At 41.7% G+C, this 7,973-nt stretch overlaps 1 non-coding gene across 1 annotated transcript; it reads left to right on the top strand.

Moving 5' to 3' along the window:
• Positions 1–526: 526 nt before the first annotated feature.
• On the top strand, positions 527–633 carry LOC115833553. Its single transcript, XR_004028947.1, has one exon. It is a non-coding gene; the product is annotated as a U6 spliceosomal RNA (small nuclear RNA).
• Positions 634–7,973: the final 7,340 nt, after the last annotated feature.

Here is a 7,973-nt window from a genome sequence, read left to right as displayed (position 1 = left end):
AGAGGGGTCAATCCACCAAGAGGACATAACATTCCTAAATGTGTATGCACCAAAAAACAAGACTACGAAATCTGTGAAAGAAAACCTGATGGCACAGAATGAAGAAATGAGCAGCAAATCCACTATAGAGACTTCAGTATTTCTCTGTAACAACTGTTAAAACTACACATATGATCACAGCAAGAATATTTACTTCAACCCCATGAAGTAACTGGATCCATGGACATTTACAGGACATTCCACCCACCAAGAGTGGAATACCTTTTTTTTTTTTTTTTTTTTTTTGACAGAATCTCACTCTGTCGCTCAGGCTGGAGTACAGTGGTGCAATCTCAGCTCACTGCAACCTCCGCTTCCTGGGTTCAAGCAATTCTTTCTGCCTCAGCCTCCCAAGTAGCTGGGACTACAGGCATGTGCCACCATGCCTGGCTAATTTTTGTATTCTTTTTTAGTAGAGATAGGGAGACTCTGTCTCAAAAAAAGAAAATAGCCAAAAGTGATGAACAGAGCATATACAAAGGTACTACTGCTTGTCTCAGCAGCATATATACCAAAATTGAATCAATACAGAGAAGATTAGCATGCTCCCTGCACAGTGATGACATGCAAATTCTTGAAGTGTTCCATATTTTAAAAAAAAGATAACAGATAAGCACCTGAAAAGATGGTCAACATCATTAGCCACTAAGTAAATACATATTAAAAACACAATGAGGTGTGTGTAGTGGCCTGTAATCCCAGCACTTTAGGAGACCAGTCTGGAGCACGACTTGAGCTCAGAAGTTCAAAACCAGCCTGAGCAACATAGCAAGACCCCATCTCTTCAAAAACATATTTCTGAAAACATTGGCTGGGTGTAGTGGCACACACCCATAGTCCCAGCTACTCAGAGGGTTAAGGTGGCAATGAGACATGATCATGACACTGCCCTTCAAAGCTTAGGTAACAGAGCAAGACCCTGTCTCAAATAATAATAATAATAATAATACACACAATGAGATATCACTCTACCCACCTATCAACATTACTAAATGAAGACTTATGTTCACATGAAAACCTGTGTAATGTTTATAACAGTTTTATTCATAATAATCTACAAGTGGAAATAACAGAGATTATCTTTCAGCAAATAAGTAATTAAACAAAATGCAGTATAACTGTAACAAACACTATGCAACAACCCGGAGGAATCTCCAAGGAATTAAACTTAGTGTAAAAAACTCAATCCCAGAAAAGTACATGTTGTGTTGTTTTGTTTTGTTTTGTTTTTAGACCAGAGTCTCACTCTGTCACCCAGGGTGGAGTGCAGTGGTGCAATCTCGGCTCACTGCAACCTCCGCCTCCTGGGTTCAAGCAATTCTCATGTCTCAGCCTCCCAAGCAGCTGGGATTACAGGTGTGTGCCCCCACACCTGGCTAATTTTTGTATTTTCAATAGAGACAGAGTTTCACCATGTTGGCCAGGCTGGTTTCCAACTCCTGACCTCAAGTGACACACCCGCCTCAGCCTCCCAAGGTGCTGGGATTGCAGGCGTGAGCCAGGCACCTGGCCTCCAGAAAATTACAAGTTCTATCATCCCATTTACATAACATCCTTGAGATAACAAAATCACCAAAATGAAGAATACATTAGCGGTTACGACTAAGTCTGGCGGCAGGAGGAAAGCAGGTGTGGCTATAAAAGCACAACAGGAAGGGAGAGGATTCTGGGAAGATGAAGATGGTGCAATAGGAAGCACCAGGAACCTGAGGTCGGGAGTTCAAGACCAGCCTGACCAACATGGAGAAACCCCATCTATACTAAAAAATACAAAATTAGCCGGGTGTGGTGGTGCATGCCTGCAATCCCAGCTACTCGGGAAGCTAAGGCAGGAGAATTGCTTCAACCCAGGAGGCAGAGGTTGCGGTGAGCCAAGATCGTGCCACTGCACTCCAGCCTGGGCAACAAGAGTGAAACTCCATCTCAGGAAGAAAAAAAAAAAGCAAATATATATGTCAGCAATGAAGAAAATGCAGGGCTTGTACATAGAAAAATCACAGAACTTTACTGAAATAAACTGAAGACAACACAAATAAATGGAAAGACATTTCATGTTCTTGGATTGCAACACCTTAATGTTGCTAAGATGTTACTACTCCAAAGCAATCTACACATTCAGTAAAATTCCTATCAAAATCCCAAGAATGCTTCTTGCAGAAATTAAAAAAAATACATTCTAAAACTCATGTAGAATCTCAAGGGACCTCAAATAGTCAAAACAATCTTGCAAAAGAAGAATAAATTTGAAGACATCACACTTCCTGATTTCAAAACTTACTACAAAGCTACAGTAATCAAAATAGTGTTGCCAGGCTTGGTGGCTCACGCCTGTAATCCCAGCACTTTGGGAGGCTGAGGCGGACGGATCACCTGAGGTCGGGAGTTTGAGACCAGCCTAACCAACATAAAGAAACCCCATCCCTACTAAAAATACAAAAATTAGCCAGGCATGGTGGCACATGCCTATAATCCCAGCTACTCGGGAGGCTGAGGCAGGAGAATCGCTTTAACCCAGGAGGCAGAGGTTGCAGTGAGCCAAGATCAGGCCACTACACTCCAGCCTGGGCAACAAGAGTGAAACTCCACCTTAAAAAAAAAAAAAAAAAAAAAACAAAAAAGCAGTGTTGTACTGGCATAAAAACAGAGCACTGAAAGAGAATAGAGAGTTCAGAAATAAACTCTCGCTTATATGGTGAAGTGATTTTCAACAAAAGTGCCAGGATCATTTAGTGGGAAAGAGACTCTTTTCAACAAATAATGTTGGGAAAACTGCATTATCTACATGCAAAAGAATGTAGGTGGACACTTATCTTACACTGCACACAAAAATTGACTCAAAACGGATCAAAGACCTAAACGTAAGAGCTACATCTGGGCCGGGCGCGGTGACTCACACCTGTAATCCCAGCACATTGGGAGGTCAAGGCAGGCGGATCACGAGGTCAGGAGATCGAGACCATTCTGGCTAACACGGTGAAACCCCGTCTCTACTAAAACTACAAAAAAACTAGCCGGGCGTGGTGGCAGGTGCCTGCAGTCCCAGCTATTCGGGAGGCTGAGGCAGGAGAATGGTGTGAACTGGGGAGGTGGAGCTTGCAGTGAGCTGAGATCGTGCCACTGCACTCCAGCCTGGGCAACAGAGCGAGACTCTGACTCAAAAATAAATAAATAAATAAATAAATAAATATGTCAACCAATTTGCTCAACTATAACAGAAAAAGAAAGCTTACAAGAGACTGTAGAGCTCATAGTTTCTACTTAATGTTTGTTAGATAAATGGTTTAAATGGACTGAAAATCCTGAAAAACTGCTTGAATCATAAAGAATCTATGAAATATTATGGAAGCATTTTCTAGCTTGTTTCTGAAACCTCTGAAAAAAACCTCCTCACGTATCAATACAAGCTAACCTGCTTTACAGAAATAAGAAAACTATGGCTGGGCGCAGTGGCTCACGTTTATAATGCCAGCACTTTGGGAGGTCGAGGCGGGCAGATCACAAGGTCAGGAGTTCGAGACCAGCCTGGCCAACATGGTGAAATCTCCGCTCTACTAAAAATACAAAAATTAGCCAGGTATGGTGGCAGGCACCTGTAATCCCAGCTCCTTGGGAGGCTCAGGCAGGAAAATAGCTTGAACCTCGGAGGCAGAGATTGCAGTGAGCCAAGATCATGCCACTGCACTCCAGCCTGGGACCCAGCGAGACTCTGTCTCAAAAAAAAAAAGAAAAAGAAAAAAAGAAAACTATACATTTTATTACATGTATACATTTGTCTTTCATATACTTGTAACTCAGAAAACCATGCTTTCACAAATATAATAATAAAAATACAATAATATTAGCAACCATAACATTCGTGAAACTGTAAAGAATAAACTGGCCAGATGCTGTGTCTTACACCCAGAACCCAGGTCCTGTTCAAGGCTTCTCTTGGTTATATGAACTCACTTCATGGACCTGTCATAAGGCTCAAAATCATATGTAACCTGCATAAGCCTGTAGATATGTGGTTCATCTAAATCCAGGCACTTTAACAACTGATAGCTGCCCCCCCAGAACCTCCTTTCTCGATTCTTAACATAACTTATATTTCCAAGTCCAGTTCAAAAGTTATATTCTTGGAAGCCTCCGAATCCCTCCTGTCCATCCAGGCAGAACTAATCCATCTACACTCTAGTATTATGCTCTCATAACTCTTGGCTCTTCACCAGTTCATTCAAGAGTATAACGAGCAGTTAAAATATGTCAGGCATCATGCTATGCACTGGAGAAAAAATCTTAAATGTGTAAAGCTTACAAAGTTTTTTTCACACACATTATCTCATTTCATACTTTAAAAATATCCCATAGGATCATAATTATTTGTTTACAATTTATCTAACCAGAATGAATTCCCAGGGGGTAGAGACTAAGTGTGATTCATCTTTGATTCCCCAGAGTCTAATGCAGTGTCTGGCACCCAGAAAACACCCATTAAGCAGTTGATAAATGAATGAATAAAGGAGTAACAGACACTTGTTCGATTACTAAAATGTCAATCAGGGTTAACACTGAAGTAATCTTTCCACAAAGTTTCCACAGGGGAAAGGGGAAAAATACATTATATTATACAAACACATCTGGGGAGCGAAAATTCCTCCCTACGGCAGAGCATCTTCAACTCAAGTTTAACTGTTTAACAAAGCCACATAGCAACCGAAGATGGATTTGATTTTACTACTGGACTAACAAGCTCTTAGTGAAGAACAATGAGTTCTGCATAAAAGCTCCTATGTAGGCCGGGCGCGGTGGCTCACACTTGTAATCCCAGCACTTTGGGAGGCCGAGGCAGGCGGATCACGAGGTCAGGAGATCGAGACCACGGTGAAACCGTCCCTGTCTCTACTAAAAATACAAAAAAATTAGCCGGGCGTGGTGGCGAGCACCTGTAGTCCCAGCTACTTGGAGAGTCTGAGGCAGGAGAATGGCGTGAACCCGGGAGGCGGAGCTTGCAGTGAGCCGAGATCGCGCCACTGCACTCCAGCCTGGGTGACAGAGTGAGACTCTGTCTCAAAAATAAAATAAAATAAAATAAAAGCTCCTATGTAGATCATTCTGTTTGGTAAAACTGGACATTATTACACAAATGTTAAAATAAACACTTAAAGTAAAGAGCTTCTGCACAGCAAAAAAAAAATATCATCAGAGTGAACAGGCAACCTACAGAATGGTAGAAAATGTTTGCAATCTATCCATCTGACAAAGGTCTAATATCCAGAATCTACAAGGAATTTAAACAAATGTATAAGAAAAAAAAACAACCCCGTCAAAAAGAGGGTGAAGGATATGAACAGACACTTCTCAAAAGAAGATATTTATGCGGCCAACAAACATATGAAAAAAAGCTCATCATCAGTGCTCATTAGAGAAATGCAAATCAAAACCACAATGAGATACCATCTCACGCCAGTTAGAATGGTGATCATTAAAAAGTCAGGAAACAACAGATGCTGGAAAGGATGTGGAGATACAGGCACGCTTTTACACTGTTGGTGGGAGTGTAAATTAGTTCAATCATTATGGAAAACTGTGCGGTGATTCCTCACAGTGACCAATTCAAATTATATTTTACATGTAATAAAACCATTTTCTATTTACATAAATCAAAGTCTCGTAAAGCAGACACGCCTCCATTTATTTCCCACTTTTTGCACCAAATTGGGTTTTCACTGTAACTGAGGTGTGTGAAATGCATGGTTAAGCTAGTGTCAGTATCATCTTCCTATAAATTACAGATGCCTTCTCTGGGCAGGTCTCCTGCAGACTCATGTATGTTGTATTTTGAAATCTACTTTAGAGGATATTTTAAGACTTTTAGAACCAGAAATACCATTTGACCGAGCAATCCCATTACTGGCTATATACCCAAAGGATTGTAAATCATTCTACTATAAAGACACATGCACACATGTTTATTGCAGCACTATTTACAATAGCAAAAACTTGGAACCAACCCAAATACCTATCAAAGACAGACTGCATAAAGAAAATGTGGCACATATACACCATGGAATACTATGCAGCCATAAAAAAGAATGAGTTCGTGTCATTTTCAGGGACATGGATGAAGCTAGAAACCATCATCTCAGCAAATCAACACAGGAACAGAAAACCAAACACCGCATGTTCTCACTCATAAGTGAGAGTTGAACAATGAGAACACATGGGCACAGGGAGGGGAACATCACATACCAGAGCCTGTCAAGGGATGGTGGGCAAGAGGAGGGATAGCATTAGGACAAATACTTAATGCATGCAGGGCTTAAAACCTAGATGACAGGTCCATAGGTGCAGCAAACCACCATGGCACGGTAGACCCATGGCATGGTATACCCATGTAACAAACCTGCACGTTCTGCACATGTATCCCAGAACTTAAAGTAAATTTTAAAAAATTTTAAAAATAAAAAATAAAATAAATGAAGTCTTGTTTCAGGATAATATTAATTTGCGTTGCCACCTATTTCAACACGGCAGACAATTGTACCATCTGAGACAAATGGAGCTTTGGCATGAAATCTTAAAATACCCCATGAATAGTGGCCGGGCGCGGTGGCTCACACCTGTAATCCCAGCACTTTTGGGAGGCCGAGGCGGGCAGATCACGAGGTCAGTAGATCGAGACCATCCTGGCTAACTCGGTGCAACCCCATCTCTACTAAAAATACAAAAAATTAGCAGGGCGTGGTGGCAGGCGCCTGTAGTCCCATCTACTCCTGAGGCTGAGGCAGGAGAATGGCGTGAACCCGGGAGGTGGAGCTTGCAGTGAGACAGATCGGGCCACTGCACTCCAGCCTGGGCAACAGAGCCAGACTCCGTCTCAAAAAAAAAAAACAAAAACAAAAAACCCATGAATGGATTGATAGACATAAAGTGAAATAATCCAATGCTACCAGCTCTCATAAGCTCAAAATTCGATTCTCTACTGTACAAAAATACCTGGTATAAGTGAGAGATATATTTCAAGATCTTTGCATATTCCAAAGTTTACGGCTATCACTATGACACAGAGCTTCTTCCATAAACTTCCCACATTTCCACTGAAGAGCACTCGGGACTACTTTACTATCACTAGCTTCATAATGGTGTTTTCTCCTTGGTGTAATATTTCACAAAGAGACAAAGAATACGTATGTGTGTATGTGAATCATTCACGCTAGTTACCACGTAAACAACAACAAGCAGCAAATATGAAGTTAAAAGTGAAGTTGAAGTGTAAATGCTGCTGTCCAGATGGGTGAGGCTTACTCATCCGCCAAGCGACGTCCTCAACCTCGCCTCCACCGCACACAGCGTTCAAGTTTCCGTCTCAACAGAACATAGGCATCATGAACCTTTATGGTTCATAAATAGTTGAGAAAGCTAACATCGAATTCTTGAATGCCAAGAGTCTACAAATTATTCCATTCACAGATGTTATAATAGGATTTGTTTTTTTTTTTTTTTGATACGGAGTCTCGCTCTCACCCAGACTATAGTGCAGTGGTGCGACCTTGGCTCACTGCAACCTCCACCTCCGGGGTTCAAGCAATTCTCCTGCCTCAGCCTCCCGAGCAGCTGGAATTACAGGCATGCGCCACCATACCCGGTACTTTTTTGTATTTTTGGTAGAGACGGTATTTCACTATGTTGGCCAGGCTGGTTTTGAACTCCTGACCTCAAGTGATCCGCCCACCTCAGCCTCCCCAAGTGCTGGGATTACAGGCGTGAGCCACCTTGCCGACTCTGATCATTACTTAATCAGGATAAAGCCATTCCTTAGAAAGGTCATTCAATTCTGATGATTGTATATCTCATATTTTTCAAATACTGTCATTGTTAATAAGAGTCTCACTCCACTAAGGCTACCCTGGCATCAAACGTATTTCAGATTTGGCCAGGCCCGGTAGCTCATG

The sequence above is a fragment of the Nomascus leucogenys genome, unplaced genomic scaffold, assembly GCF_006542625.1.
Source record: "Nomascus leucogenys isolate Asia unplaced genomic scaffold, Asia_NLE_v1 Super-Scaffold_249, whole genome shotgun sequence".
NCBI lineage: Eukaryota > Metazoa > Chordata > Mammalia > Primates > Hylobatidae > Nomascus > Nomascus leucogenys.
This window is presented reverse-complemented; position numbering and strand designations above follow the sequence as displayed.